The 25,433-nt window shown below is 41.2% G+C and overlaps 1 protein-coding gene across 3 annotated transcripts in view; it reads right to left on the bottom strand.

The window, feature by feature from the left end:
- LOC139418788 (tripartite motif containing 2a) overlaps nucleotides 1-24,898 on the bottom strand; it is a 72,068-nt gene extending 47,170 nt beyond the window's left edge. The window contains exon 1 of one of the 3 annotated variants that reach the window (XM_071168493.1): nucleotides 24,812-24,898. The gene's annotated coding sequence lies outside the window, so the exon portion shown is untranslated. Of the gene's footprint in view, nucleotides 1-5,653; nucleotides 5,860-24,811 lie in introns of those variants that run through there. The other 2 variants (XM_071168494.1, XM_071168491.1) reach the window with 2 other exon arrangements.
- Between the last annotated feature and the right edge of the window lie 535 nt (nucleotides 24,899-25,433).

The following is a 25,433-nucleotide window of genomic DNA, read 5'->3' as shown; positions in this document are numbered from 1 at the left end:
TTGTTTTGATATTTTAACATGCGTGTCATGATCGCGTTTGGTGTAGGGGGACAAAATACATTTATGCACGATGCCTCAAGTGCGCAGCCAGTTTGGGTTCCGTTTTATTCTAAAGTTGAAAAAAAACAATCTTCAGTAATCTACACACAATACTGTAACAAAGAAAGAAAAATAGCTTTTTAGAAATGTTTACAAAATTAAAAACTGAAATACATTATTACATAAGTACTCAGACCATTTGCTATGAGAAATTGAAATTGAGCTCAGGTGCATCCAATTTCCATTGATCATCCTTGAGATGTTTGTACAACTTGATTAGAGTCCACCTGTGGTAAATCAATTGATTGGACATGATTTGGAAAGGCACACATGTCTATATAAGGTCCCACAGTTGACAGACGAGGTCGAAGGAATTGTCCGTAGAGCTCCAAGACATTTTGTCGAGGCACAGATCTGGGGAAGTGTACCAAAACATTTCTGCAGAATTGAAGGTCCCCAAGAATACATTGGCGTCCATCATTCTTTAATGGAAGAAGTTTGAACCACCAAGACTCACCCCAACTGCGCAATTGGGGGAGAAGGGCCTTGTCCAGGGAGGTGACCAGGAACCTGATGGTCACTCTGACAGAGCTCCAGAGTTCCTCTGTGGAGATGGGAGAACCTTCCAGAAGGACAACCATCTCTGCAGCAGTCTATCAATGAGGTCTTTATGGTAGAGTGGCCAGACGGAAGCAACTACTCAGTAAAAAGGCACATGACAGCCCGCTTGGACTTTGTCAAAAGGCACCTAAAGACTCTCAGACCATGAGAAACAAGATTTTCTGGTCTGATGAAACCAAGATTAAACTCTTTGGCCTGAATGCCAAGTGTCACGTCTGGAGGAAACCTGGCACCATCCCTACGGTGAAGCATGGCAGTGGCAGCATCATAATGTGATGCTGTTTTTCAGGGGCAGGGAAATTAGTAAGGATCGAGGCAAAGATGAACGGAGCAAAGTACAGAGAGATCTTTGATGAAAACCTGCTCCAGAACGCTCAGGTCCTCAGACTGGGGCGACGGTTGACCTTTCAACAGGACAACGACCTTAAGCACACAGCCGAGACAACACAGGCTTTGGGACAAGTCTTTGAATGTCCTGGAGTGGCCCACCCAGAGCCCAGACTTGAACCCAATCGAACATCTCTGGAGAGACTTGAAAATAGTGGGGCAGTGACGCCCCCCAACCAACCTGAACGAGCTTGAGATGATCTGCAGGGAATAGGAGAAACTCCTACAGGTGTTCCAAGCTTGTAGCGTCATACCCAAGAAGAATCAATGTTGTAATCACTGCCAAAAGGTGCTTCAAGAAAGTACTGAGTAAAGGGTATGAATATGTAAGTAAATGTAACACACACACACACACACACAAAAGTTTGGGGTCACTTAGAAATGTCTTTGGATTTTAAAGGAAAGCATTTTTTTGTCCATTAAAATAACATCAAATTTATCAGAAATACAGTGTTGTAACGGGGTGAGTGACCCGCACCTCAGACTCCTGAAGTGGGCCAGCTCTCTGAGGAGAGACACATGGAACGAGGGGTTAATACTAACCTCGTTCAGTCTCCTCAGGACTTTAAATGGCCCCACATAGGCACCGGAGTGGTGGTGCTGGGAGATGGAACCCCTGGCAGCGTGCCGCCATCCCATCAAACTCCCTGGGAAGGGCGAGACCCATCCCACTGGGACCGGGTGCAGGGGAAGCGAGTAGTGGAGACCCCTGTTGTGCTGGTGGGGGCGCTGGAGGGACTCCCTGTGTCTCCCAGCGGTCCATAGCCTGGACGACACGGTACATGACAGCGCCGAGATGGTGAGGCATCGTGTTCCTGGACGCGCTCCTCTATCTCCACAACGGGGGCACCCGCTACTGCTGACTCCATTGATAGGAGTGGAATTCTGTAACGGGGTGTGTGACTGGTTGCCAGGAGGTCAGGCGCAGGAGAGCAGAGATGGGTGATAACAGGAGAACTTTAATATACACCCTGGCCCAAAGGCACAGGCAAGTCAGCACAAAGCACAACCACGGTAACATAAACCGGATTAAACAAAACAAACAAACCTAGGTTTGAAACAATCCTAGCACAAGCCAGCCTGTAGCGTAACACCCTACACAAAGAACAATTCCACACACAGACATGGGGGAAACAGAGGGTAATATACATTTAGTCTGATGAGGGAATGTGAAACAGGTGTGAGGGAAAACAAGACAACAAATGGAAAATGAAAGGTGGAGCGGCGATGGCTAGAAGACCGATGAGGTCGACCGCCGAACAAGTCGTGACAAGTGTAGACATTGTTAATGTTGTAAATGACTATTGTAGCTGGAAACGGCAGATTTTTGATGAAATATCTACATAGGCGTAGAGAGGCCCATTATCAGCAACCATCACACCTGTGTTCTAATGGCACGTTGTGTTAGCTAATCCAAGTTTATCATTTTAAAAGGCTAATTGATCATTATAAAACCCTTTTAGCACACCTGAAAACTGTTGTCCTGGTTAAAGAAGCAATAAAACTGTCCTTCTTTAGACTAGTTGAGTATCTGGAGCATCAGAATTTGTGGGTTCGATTACAGGCTCAAAATGGCCAAAAACAAAGCACTTTCTTCTGAAACTCATCAGTCTATTCTTGTTCTGAGAAATGAAGGCTATTCCATGCGAGAAATTACCAAGAAACTGAAGATCTTTTACAACGCTGTGTACTACTCCCTTCACAGGACAGCGCAGACGGTCTCTAACTAGAGTAGAAAGAGAGGTGCACAACTGAGCAAGAGGACAAATACATTAGTGTCTAGGTTTGAGAAACCCGCAAAACACCAGTCTCAACGTCAACAGTGAAGAGGTGACTCTGGGATGCTGGCCTTTTAGGCAAAGTTGCAAAGAAAAAGCCATATCTCAGACTGGCCAATAAAAATAAAAGATTAAGATGGGCAAAAGAACACAGACACTGGACAGAGGAACTTTGCCTAGAAGGTCAGCATCCTGGAGTCGGCTCTTCACTGTTGACCTTGAGACTGGTATTTTGTGGTTACTATTTAATGAAGCTGCCAGTTGAGGACTTGAGGCGTCTGTTTAAAGGGACAATCAACTGCTAATTGTCCCTTTAAAATCTATTATGTTGAAATTGTTGCTTAATTGTCAGGATAATCCTCATCTTGGCTATCTATACCGCAGTGTTTTCATCTCAATCTCTCTTTGTTGAGAGGGATTTGTGGGTTCAATGTGTGTTTGTTGGAAAGGGTGCATTAAGTCCCCCACCCCCACTCTGTGCGTGGACACACACAAATCTAAAGCATCCACTGGGCCCACGCAGTAGGGATGGGATGATGAGAGATCATGGAGATATCGGGAGGGAAAGGGGGATGGTACAGATCTCTCTCATCCTCCCACCCACAAGTATATTAAGACCATCTCCCACCCACAGCTATAGATAGAGGCTTTGGTCATTGCGGTTTAAACCAAAAGGCATCCTGATGCTGTTAGATGTTGTTACATAATGCCATGGCAGCCATGTTTGTGCCTGCTGGGCAATATTGACCCCTAGCAGTTCAGGGAATGTTCCTAATGCTCAATATACTGCATCTCTTCTCCCACTCCCTGGTAGTCAGAGGAATATAGCTATATACCGGTATGCGTGCTTTACTGAGAAGAATACTCAAACATTGCCTACTGTTCTTTGTACTCAATGTTGAACATGGTTGTTCCCCTTTGCTGTGTATCTGTGAAGGCCTGTCTTTTTCATAAGTGCTCTGTCCATGACAATAACACTCACTCTACACATCTAGCGACAGCACTGTCTGAGGATAGCAGATATGTCAATGAGAATAGTCAGTGTGTGTGTGTGTGTGTGTGTGTGTGTTCCAGTCACCTTAAATTACAGAGTACAACTGTGCTAGCGTCAGTGCAACAGAAAACATGGACTTTGCACATCTGTCAACCAGAGTCAGATACACTTCCCATTTCAGCCGTCACTGAGCAGTCAGCCATACCATGAAAAACACTGCATCTGTGAGACTGAGAAGCAGTACTGTTAAAGGATCACTTTACTGTCTTTTGGTATTTTGTTCATTAGTCCACTGCTAATACTATCCCCCAAAACAGTGCACGCCAGCAGTCAAGTTTTCAAGATAGAGCACGATCAGTACAGAGCAAAAACTGTAATGAGTTGAGCATGTTTTCATGTTTTTGACGCAAACTATCCCTTAGCACACTCAACCACAAATGTATTAGCTAAATGCAAATAAAAAGGCTAAATGTTTCAGAGCTAACATGAACACAATATAAACCACTTGACTCAATATCAACCAAGAGATTATCAGATAGATATAAAGAAAACAGTTCATGGAACAATAAAGGGAAATAGGCAAAGGAAACATAATTTCATAAGATGAAATACAAAGCAGACTAAAATAGTTCATTAATTCACAAATATATTCTAAGCAAGATAAACTCCCATGAAAATAGGAAAATATCTTTAAAATAGCATATTTCATTCCAATTATAATATATGGTTGGAATTTGATTGTATCGCATCATAACCCACTAAAGATTTCAGGGCTTGACTCGCTACAGAGCCCCACACCCATTGTAGCCCATATAGCTGCCCAGAACTGTCTGCATGATGAACAGTGGACCAGTGCAACCCCCAGATATCAAGTTTCATCACCCCAGCAATTGATACACAGGCCTTGTCCCAAATGGTACCCTCTTCCCAATGTAGTGCACTAGTTTTGAACAGAACCCCCCCTATTTAGTGCCCTACTTTTGACCAGGGCCCATATGGCTCTAGGCAAAAGTAGTGCACTATATAGGGACAATGGTGCCATTTGGGATACAAGCCACACTCTCACAGCCCTCCTCCTATCAATGTATCATCAGTGTCTGGTTTCCTCGCATGGGCGTCAGTCTACAGCCTGCCCACGCTGATAAACACACACACACACACACACACACACACACACACACACACACACACACACACACACACACACACACACACACACACACACACACACACACACACACACACACACACACACACACACACACACACACACACACACACACACACACACACACACACACACACACACACACACACAATGGGAGAACAACTGCAAGTGTCAAACACCTGACAGACAAAAATACTGTAAACGAATGCACACACACAGGCTATGTGTACACACAGTAAGACCTAAGTTCAACATTCAGCCACCAAACCATTGCTCAGTGTTGTGATAGGATGTTACTATTCAAGAAAATAATTCCAGTAATATTTCAAGAGATATAAGGTATTTGAGTGAAATGAGGATGTCACCTATGGATCTTTCCCTTGACATTGTATGTGTCTAGTCAACTAATTATCTCTGACTGTTTGTGTTAGAGGGGCAGACCTACAGAGACACACAGTTAGTGACGTACTGTTACGCACGCCTCTATGAAAACTGGGGAACGTAACACGTACACAGACTTCACACCACACACCCAACTATCCCCCCAAAGGAGACACTATGCAGATAATACAACTTCCTCCTTTCTTCATTTATCTCTGTCAATGTCCCTCGTTTTTCCCTTCTCTCTCCATCCTCCCTTCTCCAAGCCCAGAAAACACCACTTACTTGAACTCCATGGCTGTTCTGTTTCTATCTCCTCTCTCTTCCCTCTCGGTATGTGAGAACGTCCACACAGTTCTCCCTGTCACATAATCCGTCTCATCTCTGACACGGTGTGTGTGTGTGTGTGTGTGTATGTGAGGGAGCGTATGTGTGTGAGAGGCTGGAGCTGTTACGATAATGCAAACAGACTGACAGAGAAGCCACCAGCTGAGCGCAGCAGGAGGGAGGAGGGGCATCACTGTCAGGGGAGAGGCATTGACCAATCGCAGAGCTCAGTGAGGCTTGGGGGTGGCCACATGTGTGTGTGTGTGTTTGGCTTGTAGCCCCACAGGGCCAGAGGCGTTACAGGCAGAAAACAACAGACTTCACTAGATAAGGAGGGAGAGAGTAAGGGATGTGTAACAGGAGGAGAGGAGAGGGGGGAAACAAACAGAACATGCCGGAAGCCACTCATGATTTGAATGTCATGTTTTAGAAGAGCATGTTCTGCATGGTTAGAAAGGGATGGCAATATTTGTATTTACAATGGTGTTTGTGTTTTATACTGACTCACCAGGTGAAATATAGTAAATCTATTTATTTAAGTTCTATTCAATCCAAGGTAAAAGTACTATAATACCGTACATAATAAATGCATTGTCATAAGATGTGGAACCAGCATGGGAACCCATTTGACATAAATGTATGTATATAGAACAGTACTGAATGAATCAGGCACCTTTTCCAGTGCCTAAAAAAAACAAACATTGCAGTACATTGAATTTGTCATTGCTGGGGTAATTAACTGGTTTAAACTTCAGGACTTCTACATAAAGTCCCCGATGAAGAGTGGCGGTAAAAACATCTGCACGCTCCATTAGCCCTCAAAACCAAACAAGCGGTCATTGAGTTCTCCCCCATTATGGTTTCATGGTCTTCTACACACCTCTGATGATAGGTCTGAGTAAATGGTTGGCCAAAAAAATGAATATTTTGGCCAACCATTCACTAACCAGAGATTAGTACGTCCTTGTAATAGAAACAATATGGTAGTAATGTATTTCCCAAAAGGTATTTACACAAAGTGGTGTCCAATAACTAACTTCAGCCTTGCGGCAACAGCACAGTCTTTTAATGGAGAAATAGGAAAAGAGAATCAACCTTTACTGCTCTTTGCATGCATCTTCCATTTGTTTGTTATATGGCAGGCCAGCGGGAGAAGGGCTCAGCAGTGATGCTTTGAATCATACCAGAGAAAATGAATACAAGAACCAAAGTGAGCAAAACAGTACTAAATAGTAGTCAAAGCCCCTGAGGCTGGGGAAAAGTATGGTTCAAGAGGTTAAGTTAGTGGCAATAAAGTAGAAAAGCTAGTCCTTTGTGGAATAGGCCTTTATCAGTAGATTTTTAAATCGACAGGGAGTGTTTTGTGACGGTTTTGGATTCGGTTCCATTTAAGTCCCTAGCCGTTACCCCATATTCTTACCCATTCAGTGTTCACAGATGTGGACGGACTGGATAAGTGGAAGCAATACGGCAATGGCTTCCCCCCTATCTCACTAAATAGGCTATGCTTAATTTGCACTATTAGGCCTACTGTTTTCACTGATCAAGTAATTTCAGATCTGTGAACAGCAGAGGTGGGGGCTAAGGGAAGGGTCTAGTGGCCAAAATGGAACAGGGCACTAGGAGTCCAGTACCAGGCCCCTCCAGCATCTTCTTGGGTCGTGTTCATTAGGGCACAAAGTGGCGAAACATTTTGTAACAGAAAACAAAAACAAGCAAGTCAAATCAAATTTCCCTCCCAGTTTCAGTCCCATTTCTTCAGATTGGTGTCTAATGAACATACACCAAGAACACTACCCAGCTGACATCCCAGCATCCTTTGGAAAAGTACTGAGTCACATTGGTATAGTTGTGTGTGCAGTTATTGATCAGGAAGCAAAGCCACTACAGAGCTAAAAGCTGAAGTGTTGTTGGCCTCACAAGGCCTGGAGCAAAACACTAGTGGATGATGAATGAATATGCAGACTATTGACTAAAGTTGTGCCAATTAAGAATTATGTTATCACTTCTTGCAAAGTCTTCACTAAAAGACCACACTCATGAAATACATGCAAAAATACAGTAGAGAGCAAATTGAGCACCAATTTATTTTATTAATTATTATTTGGCTGTCCCAAATGTTCACTCTCTGCTTGTTTGTCTAAGGCAAGGGTCAAACTCAAATCCTGGAAGGCGGAGTGTCTGCACGTTTTCGCTCACTCCCTTGCCATTGATTGATCATTTAAGGTAATTTAATAGTTAGGAATCCCCCTCCTTGTTGTCTAGATCTTAACTGGACACAAATTGAAAGGAAATAACAAACACCAGCAGAAACACAGCACTCTGGGAAATGAGTTTGACACCCCTTATGTAAGGATAAACATTGTAGGTTATATATTTGTTCATTAACCAACAGGTTGTCAAAGTAGCCTTGTGGTTTGTGGTCCACAGACCTGAAACGACAGAGTAGGTGTAAGCAATAGCTCCAACTAGTTTTTGCCATGTTGCTTTTACTCAGATGTGTGAAGGGGAGTGAACAAGGGCAGGGAGAAATCTCCCCAAACAAAGATAGGATGTTAAGGCACGGGGGAGAGATATACTACTTCCTCAAAATGACTTTACCTACAAATCACCAGGATCAAGGGAGCACTGGTCATAATAACATGCCACTCACTGAAGCTCACTGGGGTCTTGAGAACAACAGCAAGAGTCTGGTGAACAGTGCTGTGTGAGTGTATATGTCAGACAGCAGAAGGACCACTCTCTGCACAGAGGGCAGTAAGGCTAACTCAGTCTATCCTGTTTGGGTCTGGTGCCACTGATGCCAACAAAGCCTTCCTCTTAAATATCCTTCAATCTCCCTATCTCTCACAGCACAGCCATTGGAACTGCAGCACCGCACTGGACAATGAAAGGATCACTCATGTTGTCAACACACACGAACAAACATAAAATACATGTATGCAGACAGACATACAGACCGAGAAAAATACAGAGATCCCTAGCCCTATCTCCCCCCCTTCAAAAAAACCCACCACACACACATACTCTCTAGCCAATATTTCCCTATGCCACAGACCTGCCCTTGGGGAATTTCCTCTCTCCCTCCTACTGTAATGCTATTGGCAGAGCCTAATAATGCCTGCAGCAATCACCAAATGCATTTGTTTCCTCCCTCCCTCCCTAAGGGATTAAGACCCTGAAGACCCTGTACATCGGGACAGAGTGTACTTGGTTGACTCAACAGAGGTTTGCGTACAGCCTAGCTGGCCTCTGTGTTAATAGATGGTAGAAGGGCTTCTCTGATAATGTCCACTGGTCATTCTATGTAACAAACATACACTTACTGGGATACAACAGCAAGTGTGAAAGACAGTTGAGTGATCATGCCGAACATGGTGTACAATGTGTAAAACAGCCGAGGTGATAGCGCAATGACCCTGGAATAAAAAACGTAAATGTGTAGGGTGGGTGGATTTACAGGTTTACTCGCTCTGGATTATCAGTACTGCATGTTTTCTTGGCTGTGGTGCCGTGGCTGTGTCGGAATCGACTGCGAGTAGAACTTATTAGTATGCCTTCCCATAAGGGAGTGCCCGGAGTTGGCTTGCGGTCGGCTCTGGCACAGCCATGGCACGATACAAGAGGATATAATGTGATAAGACTAATTTTGACTTGCAGTCATTAGCGGCCATTAGAATCTTTCTTCCTTTTTTTTGTCGGAATACAAAAGGATATAATGAGGTGAGTCAAGGAGATGGTCTGATGGTCTCAGTGACAACAGACCTAGATATTGGGGGAGGTTTTAGTGGGTGGAATGTTAGGACAATTGGAGGTTTACAAAGTTGCAGCTACAGTATGCTTAGCAGTGCAAATTATTATGGTACAACTATATGGACACTTAATCATCATGGTGCTTTTTAATGGTAAGTTTACAAACATTGGTTGTGGTAAGTATAATTGAAACTTGGGTATCATTATGGTAAGTGGGAAAATAAGTATAGCAAGTTATAATTGTAATGGCTTAGCAGATCATAAAAAAAGAAGATCCATTTTTACATGGCTAAAAGAGAAAAAATATAATATCTATTGTTTACAGGAAACTACAAATAGAAATATAGATGAGGTTGGGTGGGAAAAGTACTGGGAGGGAGAAATATATTTTTGTCATGGGCAAAGACACTCAAAAGGGGTGATTATACTAATTAAAACACATTTTCATCCGATTGTGCAAACAGATCCGCAAGGAAGATGGATTACTTAGAATATGCTATTGGACAAAAAACAGATCTAGCTAATTAATCTATATGGGCCAAATAATGATGATCCACACTTTTTCAAAAATATATATAATAATCTATTGAGCTCACAAGCAACGAAATAATCTACTATTATGGTGGGAGAACATAATACGGTTTTAAGTACCTCAATGGATCATAAAGGAAGTCATTCTACAAACCATTACCCTCAGGCACTTAAGGAGATCACAAAGATCATGGATACATTAGAACTAGTGGATATATGGAGGGTGAAAAAACCCTGACCTAGTGAGATATACACGGAGGAGGCTTAATCAAGCTAGCCGTCTTCATTACTTCCTAGTCTCGTTCTTGCTGGCATCAAACGTTTTAAAAAGTATTAATAGGAGACCGAATGCGATCAGACCACCATCTAATTGGCCTCCAAAAACTCTTATAGAATTTCCATGTGGACGGGGATATTGGAAATGTAATCAAAGACTATTGGATGACAATTTGTTCTTAGCTATGACAAAATAATTCATAATATACATATATATTTTTTGTGCAACATAGGTACAGCAGATCCCCTTATTGTATGGGACACTTTCAAATGTACTTTTAGAGGCGATTGAACGCAATACTCATCATTAAAACAAAAACAGTTTAGGTCAAAAGAGATTAGACTAATAAAGTAAATAGAGGACGTAACAATGCAGGTAGATGGTAATGGAAACTGTATTATAGAGACACAAAATAGGTTAGAGGAAAAACAAAAATAAATGATTGTTCTTGAATAACTACCTCCAAGTGTAATGTATTACAAAAATAAGGTGAATTGGATGGAAAAATGGGGAAAAATGCACAAACATTATTTTATTTTATTAGTTATCCATGATTCACCAAATTATATTTTGAAAGAAGAAGCAAAATATTTGAAGCATCAAGTTTCATGAAGTTTCTTTTCAGTCTCCATTTCCACTGAATGATGTTAACTGTAAGGATTTATTTCTTAATAATAATATTAATAATAATAATGTAAAATGAACACATTTACAGAAAGACCAGTGTGAAGGCCAACTTAGAAGGAACTTTTTGAGGCAATAAAATCTTTTCAGTCTGGAAAAACACCCGGGCTTGACGATATAGCAGTAGAGGTATATCAGACCTTTTTAGACGTACTCAAAGAACCATTATTAGCATGTTTTAATTACTCTTATACAAATGGTAGACTTTCAGGTACTCAACAAGGTGGTCTGATTGTCACGTACTGACCATAGTTCTGTTATTTTATCTTTGTTTTAGTATGGTCAGGGTGTGAGTTGGGTGGGCAGTCTGTTTGTTTTTCTATGTTGGTTTTTGAGTTCGGCCTAGTATGGTTCTCAATCAGAGGCAGCTGTCAATAGTTGTCCCTGATTGAGAATCATACTTAGGTTGCCTGGGTTTCACTTTTGGGTTGTGGGTGTTTGTCTTCCGTGTTTGTACCACACGGGACTGTTTCGTTCATTTCACATTTATTGTTTTGTATTTCGTAGTGTTTATGTATTTTAATAAACATTATGGACACTTACCACGCTGCAAATTGGTCCTCCGATCCTTCTCGCTACTCCTCCTCAGAAGAGGAGGACGAGGTTCGTTACACTGATTTCATTACTGCAAACATATAGAATAAAAAGGTTAAACCAGATATTGTTCATCCTGATCAGACAGGTTTTTTACATGGACGATATACTGGAGATAATATACAACAATTACTTGAAACAATTGAACATTATGAAACATTGAAGAAAACATGTGTCTGGTCTTCATAGCAGATTTTGAAAAGGCATTTGAAATAGTACAATTAGAATTTATGTATACAGTGGGGAGAACAAGTATTTGATAACCTGCAAAATCGTCAGTGTTTCCTACTTACAAAGCATGTAGAGGTCTGTATTTTTTTTAGCAATAGGTACACTTCAACTGTGAGAGACGGAATCTAAATCAAAAATCCAGAAAATCACATTGTATGATTTTTAAGTAATTAATTTGCATTTTATTGCATGACATAAGTATTTGATACATCAGAAAAGCAGATATTAATATTTGGTACAGAAACCTGTGTTTGCAATAACAGAGATCATACGTTTCCTGTAGTTCTTGACCAGGTTTGCACACACTACAGCAGGGATTTTGGCCCACTCCTCCATACAGACCTCGCCAGATCCTTCAGGTTTTGGGGCTGTCGCTGGGCAATATGGACTGTCAGCTACCTCCGAAGATTTTCTATTGGGTTCAGGTCTGGAGACTGGCTAGGCCACTCCAGGACGCTGAGATGCTTCTTAGGGAGCCACTCCTTAGTTGCCCTGGCTGTGTGTTTCGGGTCGTTGTCATGCTGAAAGACCCAGCCACGACCCATCTTCAATGCTCTTACTGAGGCAAGGAGGTTGTTGGCCAAGATCTCGCGATACATGGCCCCATCCATCCTCCCCTCAATACGGTGCAGTCGTCCTGTCCCCTTTGCAGAAAAGCATCCCCAAAGAATGATGTTTCCAACTACCATGCTTCACGGTTGGGATAGTGTTCTTGGGGTTGTACTCATCCTTCTTCTTCTTCCTTCAAACACGGCGAGTGGAGTTTAGACCAAAAAGCTCTATTTTTGTCTCATCAGACCACATGACCTTCTCCCATTCCTCCTCTGGATCATCCAGATGGTCATTGGCAAACTTCAGATGGGCCCGGACATGTGCTGGCTTGAGCAGGGGGACCTTGCGTGCGCTGCAGGATTTTAATCCATGACGGCGTAGTGTGTTACTAATGGTTTTCTTTGAGACTGTGGTCCCAGCTCTCTTCAGGTCATTGACCAGGTCCTGCCGTGTAGTCCTGGGCTGATCCCTCACCTTCCTCATGATCATTGATGCCCCACGAGGTGAGATCTTGCATGGAGCCCCAGACCGAGGGTGATTGACCATCATCTTGAACTTCTTCCATTTTCTAATAATTGCACCAACAGTTGTTGCCTTCTCACCAAGCTGCTTGCCTATTGTCCTGTAGCCCATCCCAGCCGTGTGCAGGTCTACAATTTTATCCCTGATGTCCTTACACAGCTCTCTGGTCTTGGCCATTGTGGAGCGGTTGGAGTTTGTTTGATTGAGTGTGTGGACAGGTGTATTTTATACAGGTAACGAATTTTCTTAAAGAAAAACTGTGGTCTGTGAGAGCCGGAATTCTTACTGGTTGGTAGGTGACGAAAATCGGCAGTGTATCAAATACTTGTTCTCCCCACTGTAAATGCCTGGAATACATTTTGGTGAAACTCTTATATACATCAACCCCAGATGTAAAATAGTAAACAATGGTTACTTCTCAGGAAATATTGAGCTATAAAGAGGAGTAAAACAAGGTTGTCCATTGTCTCCATATCTATTTATTATGGCCATTGAAATGCTAGCTATTAAAATTAGATCCAACAAGAACATCAAGGAGTTAGAAATCCAGGGGATAAAAACAAAAGTGTCGATGTATGCTGATGATTCTAAGTCACTTTTCTAGTCCTACCATATTACGTATTGGATCGTTAAAAAAAATAGTGTTTACACTACCTTGTAGTTTACCAATAAAATGGGCGGATGGTGAAGTAAACATATCTAATTTTTTTTTTTTTAAATCGCAAAAAATATAAATGAACTTAACACAATTAATTTCAATAGAAAGTTAGCAAAAATAGATATGATTTTGCAACCATGGAGAGGTAAATACTTGTCTATTTATGGAAAAATTACATTGATTTTACAAAACTATCACACTTTACTTACTTACTAATGGCATTGCCTACTCCAGATGATGTTTTAAATCATATAAGCAAAAAATAAATTCATTTTATTTGGAATGCTAAGCCAGACAAAATTAAACATGCCTATTTATATAATGAATATGAGTTTGGGGGGCTGAAATGATTAAATATTAAAGCATTAAACCACTCACTAAAAGCTTCACTCATACATAAGTTACACTTAAACCCAAAATGCTTCTCCAGTAGATTATTAAGAAAAGCGCATCCTCTGTTAAAAAATAGCTTTTTTGCCTTCATACAGATTACAACTTCTCATTTCCGACTAATTACTTCTTGCTCCTACTTGAGACGCAGATGTCTCAAGTAGGCACCTGGAAATGCAAATGCGCTACGCTAAATGCTAAATGTACTCGTTAAAACTCAAACGTTCATCAAAATACACATGCAGGGTATTGAATTAAAGCTACACTCGTTGTGAATCTAGCCAACAAGTCAGATTTTTAAAATGCTTTTCGGCGAAAGCATGAGAAGCTATTATCTGATAGCATGCAACACCCCAAAATGCCTGAATGCGACGTAAACAAAGATTTAGCGTAGACGGCGCTACACAAAACGCAGAAATAAAATATAAAACATTCATTACCTTTGACAAGCTTCTTTCTTGGCACTCCTATATGCCCCATAAACATCACTATTGGGTCTTTTTTTCGATTAAATCGGTCCATATATACCCAAAATAGCTATCTATGGAAGCTGTGTAATTCAGAAAAAAACATAGTTTTAAAACGCAGCGTCATTTTTTTAAATTAAAAAAGTCGACGATAAACTTTCACAAAACACTTCGAAATACTTTTGTAATCCAACTTTAGGTATTAGTAAACGTTTATAATCTATCAAAATGATTACAGGGCGATGTGTATTCAATAGCTCCTCGTCTTCAAATCAATGGCTGAAAATGTGCACTTCAAAACATCCTGGCGGAGACCGGAAGAAATGGAATCCAGTTAGTTGGATTTACCAACAAAAAACTCCCCGGATAATGACGACAATGGCGACATCGTGTGGGAATTGCATGCAGGTCCATAATTAATTTTGTGCCCTTTTAACAATCCATGAAAGTGACGCATGGATAGTATTTTTAGCTTTCAGTGAGCAGTTTTTCTTGCGCTTTTCGATGAAACACACGATCTGTTATAGTCACAGCCGTGATTTAACCAGTTTTAGAAACTTCAGAGTGTTTTCTATCCACACATACTAATCATATGCATATACTATATTCCTGGCATGAGTAGCAGGACGCTGAAAAGTTGCGCGATTTTTAACAGAATGTTCGAAAAAGGAGGGGGTAGGATGAAGAGGTTAATTAAAGTATCACTGTTTCTTAAACAAGCCATATAAAACTGGTTACAATTTCGGTTTAATCCTCCAGAAAAGAAAGAACAAATATTACAACAAATGCTGTGGCTAAACTCATTCTTTATGGATAATTTAAAAAAAAAATGGTATTATGTTTATTAATGATATCATGAATAGAATTGGAGGAGTTATGCAGTTATCGAAAATATGGGAATATCTGCTCAATCCAAATTTACAACCAAATTCAGCAATACCACAAAAATTAAGGAGGCAAGTGGAAAAGGGAGAAGGTAGAGAATTTGTTTTCCTAACAGATATTAAAGATACAAATTAGCTGAAAGGAAATGGCATAAATAGAAAAATATACCAGTGTCATCTGAGGACAAAAATGTTGACAGCTGCGCCATTCAGGTTGCAAAATAAATGGGAGGAGATTTTTGATGTACCAATTCCATGGCACATGGTTTATGAACTGGTACAAAAAAAACTACACTTTACTCAACACTTAGAGTTTTTCAATTTAAATTATTATATAAAATTCTTGCCACCAACAGAATGCAATATATATGGAGGGGCAACAATCTCAGCTCTGTAGATTTTGTTGCGAAGAGACAGAATCAACAGATCCTTTATTCTGATATTGCCCCATGTACAGTGCCTTGCGAAAGTATTCGGCCCCCTTGAACTTTGCGACCTTTTGCCACATTTCAGGCTTCAAACATAAAGATATAAAACTGTATTTTTTGTGAAGAATCAACAACAAGTGGGACACAATCATGAAGTGGAACGACATTTATTGGATATTTCCAACTTTTTTAACAATTTAAAAACTGAAAAATTATTCAGCCCCTTTACTTTCAGTGCAGCAAACTCTCTCCAGAAGTTCAGTGAGGATCTCTGAATGATCCAATGTTGACCTAAATGACTAATGATGATAAATACAATCCACCTGTGTGTAATCAAGTCTCCGTATAAATGCACCTGCACTGTGATAGTCTCAGAGGTCCGTTAAAAGCGCAGAGAGCATCATGAAGAACAAGGAACACACCAGGCAGGTCCGAGATACTGTTGTGAAGAAGTTTAAAGCCGGATTTGGATACAAAAAGATTTCCCAAGCTTTAAACATCCCAAGGAGCACTGTGCAAGCGATAATATTGAAATGGAAGGAGTATCAGACCACTGCAAATCTACCAAGACCTGGCCGTCCCTCTAAAATTTCAGCTCATACAAGGAGAAGACTGATCAGAGATGCAGCCAAGAGGCCCATGATCACTCTGGATGAACTGCAGAGATCTACAGCTGAGGTGGGAGACTCTGTCCATAGGACAACAATCAGTCGTATATTGCACAAATCTGGCCTTTATGGAAGAGTGGCAAGAAGGAAGCCATTTCTTAAAGATATCCATAAAAAGTGTCGTTTAAAGTTTGCCACAAGCCACCTGGGAGACACACCAAACATGTGGAAGAAGGTGCTCTGGTCAGATGAAACCAAAATTGAACTTTTTTGGCAACAATGCAAAACGTTATGTTTGGCGTAAAAGCAACACAGCTCTTCACCATGAACACACCATCCCCACTGTCAAACATGGTGGTGGCAGCATCATGGTTTGGGCCTGCTTTTCTTCAGCAGGGACAGGGAAGATTGTTAAAATTGATGGGAAGATGGATGGAGCCAAATACAGGACCATTCTGGAAGAAAACCTGATGGAGTCTGCAAAAGACCTGAGACTGGGACGGAGATTTGTCTTCCAACAAGACAATGAGCCAAAACATAAAGCAAAATCTACAATGGAATGGTTCAAAAATAAACATATCCAGGTGTTAGAATGGCCAAGTCAAAGTCCAGACCTGAATCCAATCGAGAATCTGTGGAAAGAACTGAAAACTGCTGTTCACAAATGCTCTCCATCCAACCTCACTGAGCTCGAGCTGTTTTGCAAGGAGGAATGGGAAAAAATTTCAGTTTCTCGATGTGCAAAACTGATAGAGACATACCCCAAGCGACTTACAGCTGTAATCACAGCAAAAGGTGGCGCTACAAAGTATTAACTTAAGGGGGCTGAATAATTTTGCACGCCCAATTTTTCAGTTTTTGATTTGTTAAAAACGTTTGAAATATCCAATAAATGTCGTTCCACTTCATGATTGTGTCCCACTTGTTGTTGATTCTTCACAAAAAAATACAGTTTTATATCTTTATGTTTGTTTGAAGCCTGAAATGTGGCAAAAGGTCGCAAAGTTCAAGGGGGCCGAATACTTTCGCAAGGCACTGCATATATTTTTTTTTATAAAAAACTAATACGTTCACCACAGTCAGTGGAGAGAACAAAATAGGGAGAGGAACCAACGAGAGGAATCCACATTAGACTATTGAGACAAACTCCTAGAATCACCTTTTCACATACAAAATAATAATCCCCATAATGTGGATGGAACAATATCTGATCAGGATTCAGTGGTTAGGAGCCACTTCAATGAATGAAAGTTCACGTGTTGGCCTCAGCAGAAGATGAGATAAGAGAAGGGAGTTGGTATAAATCTGCTTGGAAAGAGAAACAGAGGCTGCGTCCCAAATTTAGTGCACTACTTTTGTGCAGAGCCCATTTGGGATGCAGACAGAGAGCTGTAGCAGACTCTGTTAGCATTGAACCCGGAGAGGATGAGATGAGTGGGCAGAGAGCTTACATGCTATTTCATGCTTGGATTGGTTGCAAGATGAGAGCCCTGGAACTACAGAGACAGACAGACAGACAGAAAAACACACACACAGACACACACTATTATCCTAGATACAGCATTGAGGTCAGGCATAGCTCATCCATTTACACAACTATCTTCTTCGCTAAGACAACTCATCAGTTCAGTCACTTGTCCTAAATCTACTCTATTGCTTCTCTGACTGTAAACAATTACGAGCCACCTTTTCAGGGTACATTGACCCATTTTACCAGCCACCACATCACACCAATAAATGATGGGTGCCATGGAAACAAGCTATTGTGTGTGTGTGTGTGTGCGTGCGCTTACATACACTAAGTTGACTGTGCCCTTAAACAGCTTGGAAAATTCCAGAAAATTATGTCATGGCTTTAGAAGCTTCTGATAGGCTAATTGACATCATTTGAGTCAATTGGAGGTGTACCTGTGGATGTATTTCAAAGCCTACCTTCAAACTCAGTGCCTCTTTGCTTGACATCATGGGGAAATCAATAGAAATCAGCCAAGACCTCAGAACAACAATTGTAGACCTCCACAAGTCTGGTTCATCCTTGGGAGCAATTTCCAAACGTAGGAAGATACAACATTAATCTGTACAAACAATAGTACGCAAGTATAAACACCATGGGACCTCGCAGCCGTCATACCGCTCAGGAAGGAGACGCATTCTGTCTCCTAGAGATGAACGTACTTTGGTGCGAAAAGTTCAAATCAATCCCAGAACAACAGCAAAGGACCTTGTGAAGATGCTGGAGGAAACGGGTACAAAAGTATCTATATCCACAGTAAAAACAAGTCCTATATCAACATAACCTGAAAAGCTGCTCAGCAAGGAAGAAGCTACTGCTCCAAAACCGCCATGAAAAAGACAGATTATGGTTTGCAACTGCACACGTGGACAAAGATCGTACTTTTTGGAGAAATGTCCTCTGGTCTGATGAAACAAAAATCAAACTGTTTGGTCATAATGACCATCGTTATGTTTGGAGGAAAAACGGCTAGGAAGGTTTGGAAGCCGAAGAACACAATCCCAACCGTAAAGTACAGGGGTAGCAGCATCATGTTGTGGGGGTGCTTTGCTGCAGGAGGGCCTTGTGCACTTCACAAAATAGATGGCTTCATGAGGGCGGAAAATTATATATTTAAGCAACATCTCAAGACATCAAAAGTTAAACATGTATTGCAAATGTTTATCAGCACAGCATTATGACAGCATTTTCTAAACTGCAGTTTAGAAAGACCTTTGTTTGCAAAGACCAGGTTTACAGCTGATTTATGGGTTTACCATTTTGTATCAAATGTATTACAAGGTTGTCCATTTCCCCCCCCCCCCCCATATATCATGAAGGTGTCTTCCAAATGGACAATGACCCCAAGCATACTTCCAAAGTTGTGGCAAAACGGCTTTAGGAAAACAAAGTCAAGGTATTGGAGTGGCCATCACAAAGCCCTGGCCTCAATCCCATAGAAAATGTGTGGTCAGAACTGACAAAGCATGTGCAGGCAAGGATGCCTCCAAACCTGACTCAGTTACACCAGCTCTGTCAGGAGGAATGGGCCAAAATTCACCCAATTCATTGTGGTAAGCTTGTGGAAGGCAACCCAAAACGTTTGACCCAAGTTAAACAATTTAAAGGCAATGCTACCAAATAGTAATTGAGTATATGTAAACTTCTAACCCACTGAGAATGCGATGAAAGAAATAAAAGCTGAAATAAATCTCTCTACTATTATTCTGACATTTCACATTCTTAAAATAAAGTGGTGATTCTAACTGACCTAAGACAGGGAATTTTTACAAGGATTAAAAGACAGGAATTGTGAAAAACTGAGTTTAAATGTATTTGGCTAAGGTGTATGTAAACTTCCGACTTCAACTGTATGTATGTTTTAATTTTTTTTTATTTACCTTTATTTAACCAGGTAGGCCAGTTGAGAACAAGTTCTCATTTACAACTGCGACCTGGTCAAGATAAAGCAAAGCAGTGCGACAAAAAACAACAACACAGAGTTACACATGGGATAAACAAAAGTACAGTCAATAATACAATAGAAAAATCTATATACAGTGTGTGCAAATGGAGTTAGGAGGTAAGGCAATAAAAGGCCATAGTAGCAAAGTAATTACAATTTAGAAAATTAACACTTGAGTGATAGATGTGAAAAGTGATGTGCAAGTAGTAATACTGGGGTGCAAAAGAGCAAAAAAGTAAATAAAAACAATATGGGGATGAGGTAGGTAGTTGGATGGGCTATTTACAGATGGACTGTGTAGAGCTGCAGCGATCGGTGAGCTGCTCAGATAGCCGATGCTTAAAGTTAGTGAGGGAGATATAAGTCTCCAACTTTAGCAATTTTTGCAAATTGTTCTAGTCATTGGCAGCAGAGAACTGGAAGGAAAGGCGGCCAAACAAGGTGTTGGCTTTGGGGATGACCTGTGAGAAATACCTGCTGGAGCGCAGTGTTGTTAGGGTGACCAGTGAGCTCAGATAAGGCGGGGCGTTACCTAGCAAAGTCTTATAGATGACCTGGAGCCCGTGGGTCTGACGACAAATATGTAGCGAGGGCCAGCCGACGAGAGCATATATGGGGCTTTGGTGACAAAACGGGTGGCACTGTGATAGACTGCATCCAGTTTGCTAAGTAGAGTGTTGGAGGCTATTTTGTAAATGATATCGCCGAAATCGAGGATCGGTAGGATAGTCTGTATGCATGTAATACAATACAGAGGGTAGTAGGCCCCCCGTGAATGATATGCTGCTACGTCTCCAGCACCACTATATCAAAATGTACTTTAACCTCTCCAATGTGTGTGTGTGTCACTCATAATAAACAGCATCACAAACAGCAAGAGAACACTCCAGTGTTACACCTCCAGCATCTCCATCATACTCTGGGGTGAAGTTTCACCTAGCTACAGTACAGATCTAGGATCAGCTTCCCCTCCCCCAATCCTTACATTAACCATTACTGTGGGAAATGCAAAACTGACCCTAGATAACCATCTAATTTGTTGTTGTGAAGGTGTGTGTGGGAGACTTTCGGTACAATGGTGTATTTCATGCATCGACTCATGAGCTCATGCTCCTTTTGTGAGCCATTGACATCTCCTACTGGTATGACTGGGAAATACACTTGTTGTGAGTGGGTATTTGCGTGTGTGGGTGTGTGTCTGATTTGTGAGCGTGTGTGTTGCAACCAATTACCTCCATTTAGTCACCCTGCACATTGACAACCACCAGCCAGAACCAGCCTGGCTTCCAGCAGCAACCATTGCCATCGACCCACATCCTCACACGGGTCACCAAATGTCAAAGGACACCAGTGTTGTGGGCCTTTTGGGCCAACAGGCTGTGTCCAAACTGGATAAATCAATAAGTGGTCAACTGGATAAATCAATAAGTGGTCAACTGGATAAATCAATAAGTGGTCCAGTAGCCTAGCCACTACAAACAATCAATACGGCCATGATTGGGAGGCAAGGCTATATTGCCACACTGAAGCATGGTTTGAGCAACATGCAGTGTTTTCCATACATGCATTAGAGAGATTAACCTAGACACTAAGTTTTATTGATGTCTCCTTTAAGATCTAATGAGTGAATAACGTGAATAAGCAATATGTCAGAAACTCCATTTAACTAACCAGAAGGCTATGCAGCACTATTGCAACATTCTTATACCCATCCGATCCTTAAAATCTACAAGGGCCCGTATAAAGGAGTGAACTGCATAGTGACTGGTACCTTCCTCCTTCCTAAATATACGTAGCAGTGTTTCTCAATACATTCCTGGAGGGAACCGCCAGGTTGCAAATGTTTTTTTTTCAGCCCAGTACTATCTCAATTCACATCTGATTCAACTCATCACCAAACTCTTGTTGAAGCTAATCAGGTGTGTTAATACTAGGAAATAACAAAAACCTGCACCCCCTGGGTATTACCAACCATAATCCTAACCTTGTGTTAAATGTTAAACTGACCCAAGATCCGTGTCTAGGGGCAACTTCTCCCTACTCCTGAAATGAGAAACACTGCATATACAATATATGTAGGCCATGAGAAGAGCAAAACAATCCCTCAGGTCCAGCTCTGGGGCTGCACTGCACTGGTGCAGTAGAGGAGGAACCCGCATCCTGCCAACATACTGCAGCACGCTACTTCCTGTTTCTGAGAAATAGTTACTGCATTCATGAGCCAGTGATGTGACAAGGAGGACTTTGCCAGTGTGGTGGGCAGCCATCCAAGAAAAGAGATTGGGAGGAGAGGGGGGTTAGAGTGAGAAACAGTGAGAAAGAGAGAGAGCGAGAGAGAGCGAGCGCGAGAGAGACGATACCCGCTAATTGTTAGAATCCAGAAAAGAGACATTCAATTCTACAACCAGCTGAAAGGAAGCGATTCCCAAACCTTCCATAACAAAGTCCTCACCTACAGAGAGATGGACCTAGAGAAAAGTCCCCTCAGCAAACTGGTCCTGGGGCTCTGTTCACAAACAAACAGACCCCACAGAGCCACAGGACAGCAACAGAATTAAACCCAGCCAAATCATGAGAAAACCCGAAGATAATAACTTGACACATTGGAAAGAACTAACCAAATAACAAAGCAAACAGGAATGCTATTTGGCCCTAAACAGTGAGTACACAGTGGCAGAATACCTGACTACTGTGACTGACCCGAAATTAAGGAAAGTTTCGACTATGTACAGACTCAGTGAGCAATGCTTTGCTATTGAGAGAAGCCGCCGTAGGCAGACCTGGCTCTCGAGCGAAGACAGGGTATGTGCACACTGCCCACAAAATGCGGTGGAAACTGAGCTGCACTTCCTAACCTCCTGCCAAATGTGTGACCATATTGGAGACACATATTTCCCTCAGATTACACAGAACTACAAAGAATTTGAAAACAAATCCAATTTGGATAAACTCCCATATCTACAGTATTAGGTGAAATACCACAGTGTGCCATCACAGCAGTAATATTTATGACCTGTTGCCACAAGAAAATGGCAACCAGTGGAGCACAAACACCATTGTAAATACAACCTATATTTATCTGTCTATTTATTTTCCCTTTCGTACTTCAACTATTTCCACATTGTTACAACACTGTACAAAGCAAATAATATAACATTTGAAATGTCTATTCTTTTGAAACGTAATGTTCACTGTTCATTTCAAACTTTTTTATTTCACTTTTGTTTGTTATCTATTCCACTTGCTTTGGCAGTGTGAACGTGTTTCCCATGCCAATAAAGCCCTTTGAATTGAGAGAGAGGCAGAGAAAGAGAGATGAAGAGAGAGAGAGAGAGAGAGAGAGAGAGAGAGAGAGAGAGATGAAAAGAGAAAGAGCGAGAGAGAGAGAGTTTATGTAATAAGACTTTACAGTGCGTTCACTGACACAATCTCCTTAGAGGAACTGGGGGTCTGAGGAAAACGAATGTAAATTGAATGAAGCCGTGTGAAGCCGTGACTGAAGCAAGGTGGTTAATTCATGTGAAGTCCACTGGAGCACACCAAACTACTGTGTGAATGGAAGAATGCCTGGATTTCTCACAAACTTCATGAATGCGTCTCAATGAAAGAGAACAACAAATGAGATAGTAGTACGTGTAACCATAGACGTCGCATCTTATCCAGCAATCTACAATGACAGTAGTGAAATAAGTAAGCTGACGCAATCACATATTGTGACCATTGCAAGTAAAAAAAAATATATTCAACAAAAACAAGGAGGACAAGAAATGAATAACCTAAAATGCTAACATAGCATCAATAGTTTTAACCCAGCGCAGGCCTACATACTCTAGTCCTGTCCTGGACGGATCAAGTGTTGATTTATGGTCAGTTTAGCCTTTCAGATCACCATGAATAACATTACATGGACAGAGGGGACCTGATCCTAGGTCAGCACTCCTACTCTGAGACCCTTGATACATATGGCCCCAGGTGCATTTCATCCATGCATCCCTCACCTATAATGCCATGTTACCCAATCAGACAGATGATGGCCCTTCAAAACCCTCCAATGACAAAATCACCTCTGACAAGGCTAAATGACACCCTACTGTTAAGGTCAGGATACAGCAGTGCATGACAACTGTTCGCAGGCCAGTTTATACTCAGAAGAAAATAGCGGCTCCAGAGGTTACTCCTGATCACTGTTCTGGGATCAGCTTATACCTGGATCCTAAACTTTACCATTATAATAAAGTTGAACTTGGATCAGTGCATGGAGGTTGTGTCTGTCTGTATAAGGAAGATAGGGCTATCTCCTGTAAATGGTAGTTATAGCAGCATCACTCACGAGGCATGAGTCTGCATACAGGAGCCAAGCAAGACTAGGCAATTCAGCTCTTCTCCATTATCTTATGTCAATGCATACTCTACCGTAGGTACAGTACAGTATCTTAAGAAAAGAAAGGACCTGGCTCACAGACCCTGGGGGAAAAAAGTGAAATGCAAGGATTCGTCTTTGATCCAAGTCATGTACTTATGAATTGAGAAGGCATACTTCCAGAACAAAAACAATGGTCATGAAATAACAAGACACCCAGTAGGCTACAGAAGGATATCTGTTATCTTCATGTCAACACTACAGCAAGCAGACCAAGCACTCAATTCAAAACGAATGATTTATTTAGATTGTTTAAGGAACCCAGGGAGACAAGGACCAAGTCATTCAAGGGGTGAAGTAGTGTGAATAACATTGACCTTGCAAACATATGACAACAATGCATGAGAATAGCCTACAACAAGTCAAACCATACAAATATATTGAATCAAACAAGACTGCATATGACACGCATTGCTTTCTTGCGCTGATAAAGCAAGTGGTGAGAGTAACTGAAACAATGAAACAACTTTCAACGTTGAAATAGGCTACTGAAACAATCTTCGAAAAATAATGCATGTGTCCCATCCCATGAATGTGCTCTAGACTACATGCATCGTTTGATAAAACTAATTGCAATAATTTACAATGACGCAAAAAACAACGAACACATTGAACAGATATCGGAGTATCCCTCCAAGAATAAACTGAAAAATACTCACGTTTTGTTAGAGAATGTATGTATTGTCGGTCAGTATCCCCAGGGCAATATTTACGAGAGAGGAGCAAAAACTGTGCGCCCCCTGCCTTCTCTGTCAATTTCAGGAGAAATGAAGCAGTGGGTTGGTTCTATGCTGCAGGTTTAAAGGCATATCTGATCTGCCAAAAAAGCGAGGCAAGGAGGCAATCCCAGCGGAATACACACATGCATCAACCCAATCCGCTTTAAAACGCCATCAATATTACATTCACTGGATGTGCGAAGCAGATGTACAAAAATAAACTATATTTCATACATTATTCAAGTGCATGCTGCTTTTGTGATTTTTTTTGTTGTGACAGGGTAGATAATTGACTGTTTTGTTTGTTTGTTTTCTATTTTATTACAGTCTATGCATTAACATACAAATATTTAAATGATAAATATTACATATTATATATTATATATAGATTTGTTTTATTTTTTATAATTTTGTAATTGCTCCTTTCCACAGTAATTATTTCACATAGCCTAATCAAACTCAAGAATGTTTGCAAACTCTGCCTCTAAAATCACAATATTTTGATACTTTTCTGCAACAGTGAAACGTTTTGTTCCTTTCAATGTCCAACTTCAAAACTATT

This window comes from Oncorhynchus clarkii, chromosome 10 (assembly GCF_045791955.1).
Source record: "Oncorhynchus clarkii lewisi isolate Uvic-CL-2024 chromosome 10, UVic_Ocla_1.0, whole genome shotgun sequence".
Taxonomy (NCBI): Eukaryota; Metazoa; Chordata; class Actinopteri; order Salmoniformes; family Salmonidae; genus Oncorhynchus; species Oncorhynchus clarkii.
The sequence above is the reverse complement of the archived record's forward strand: the minus strand, read 5'-3'. Positions and strand labels throughout refer to the sequence as shown.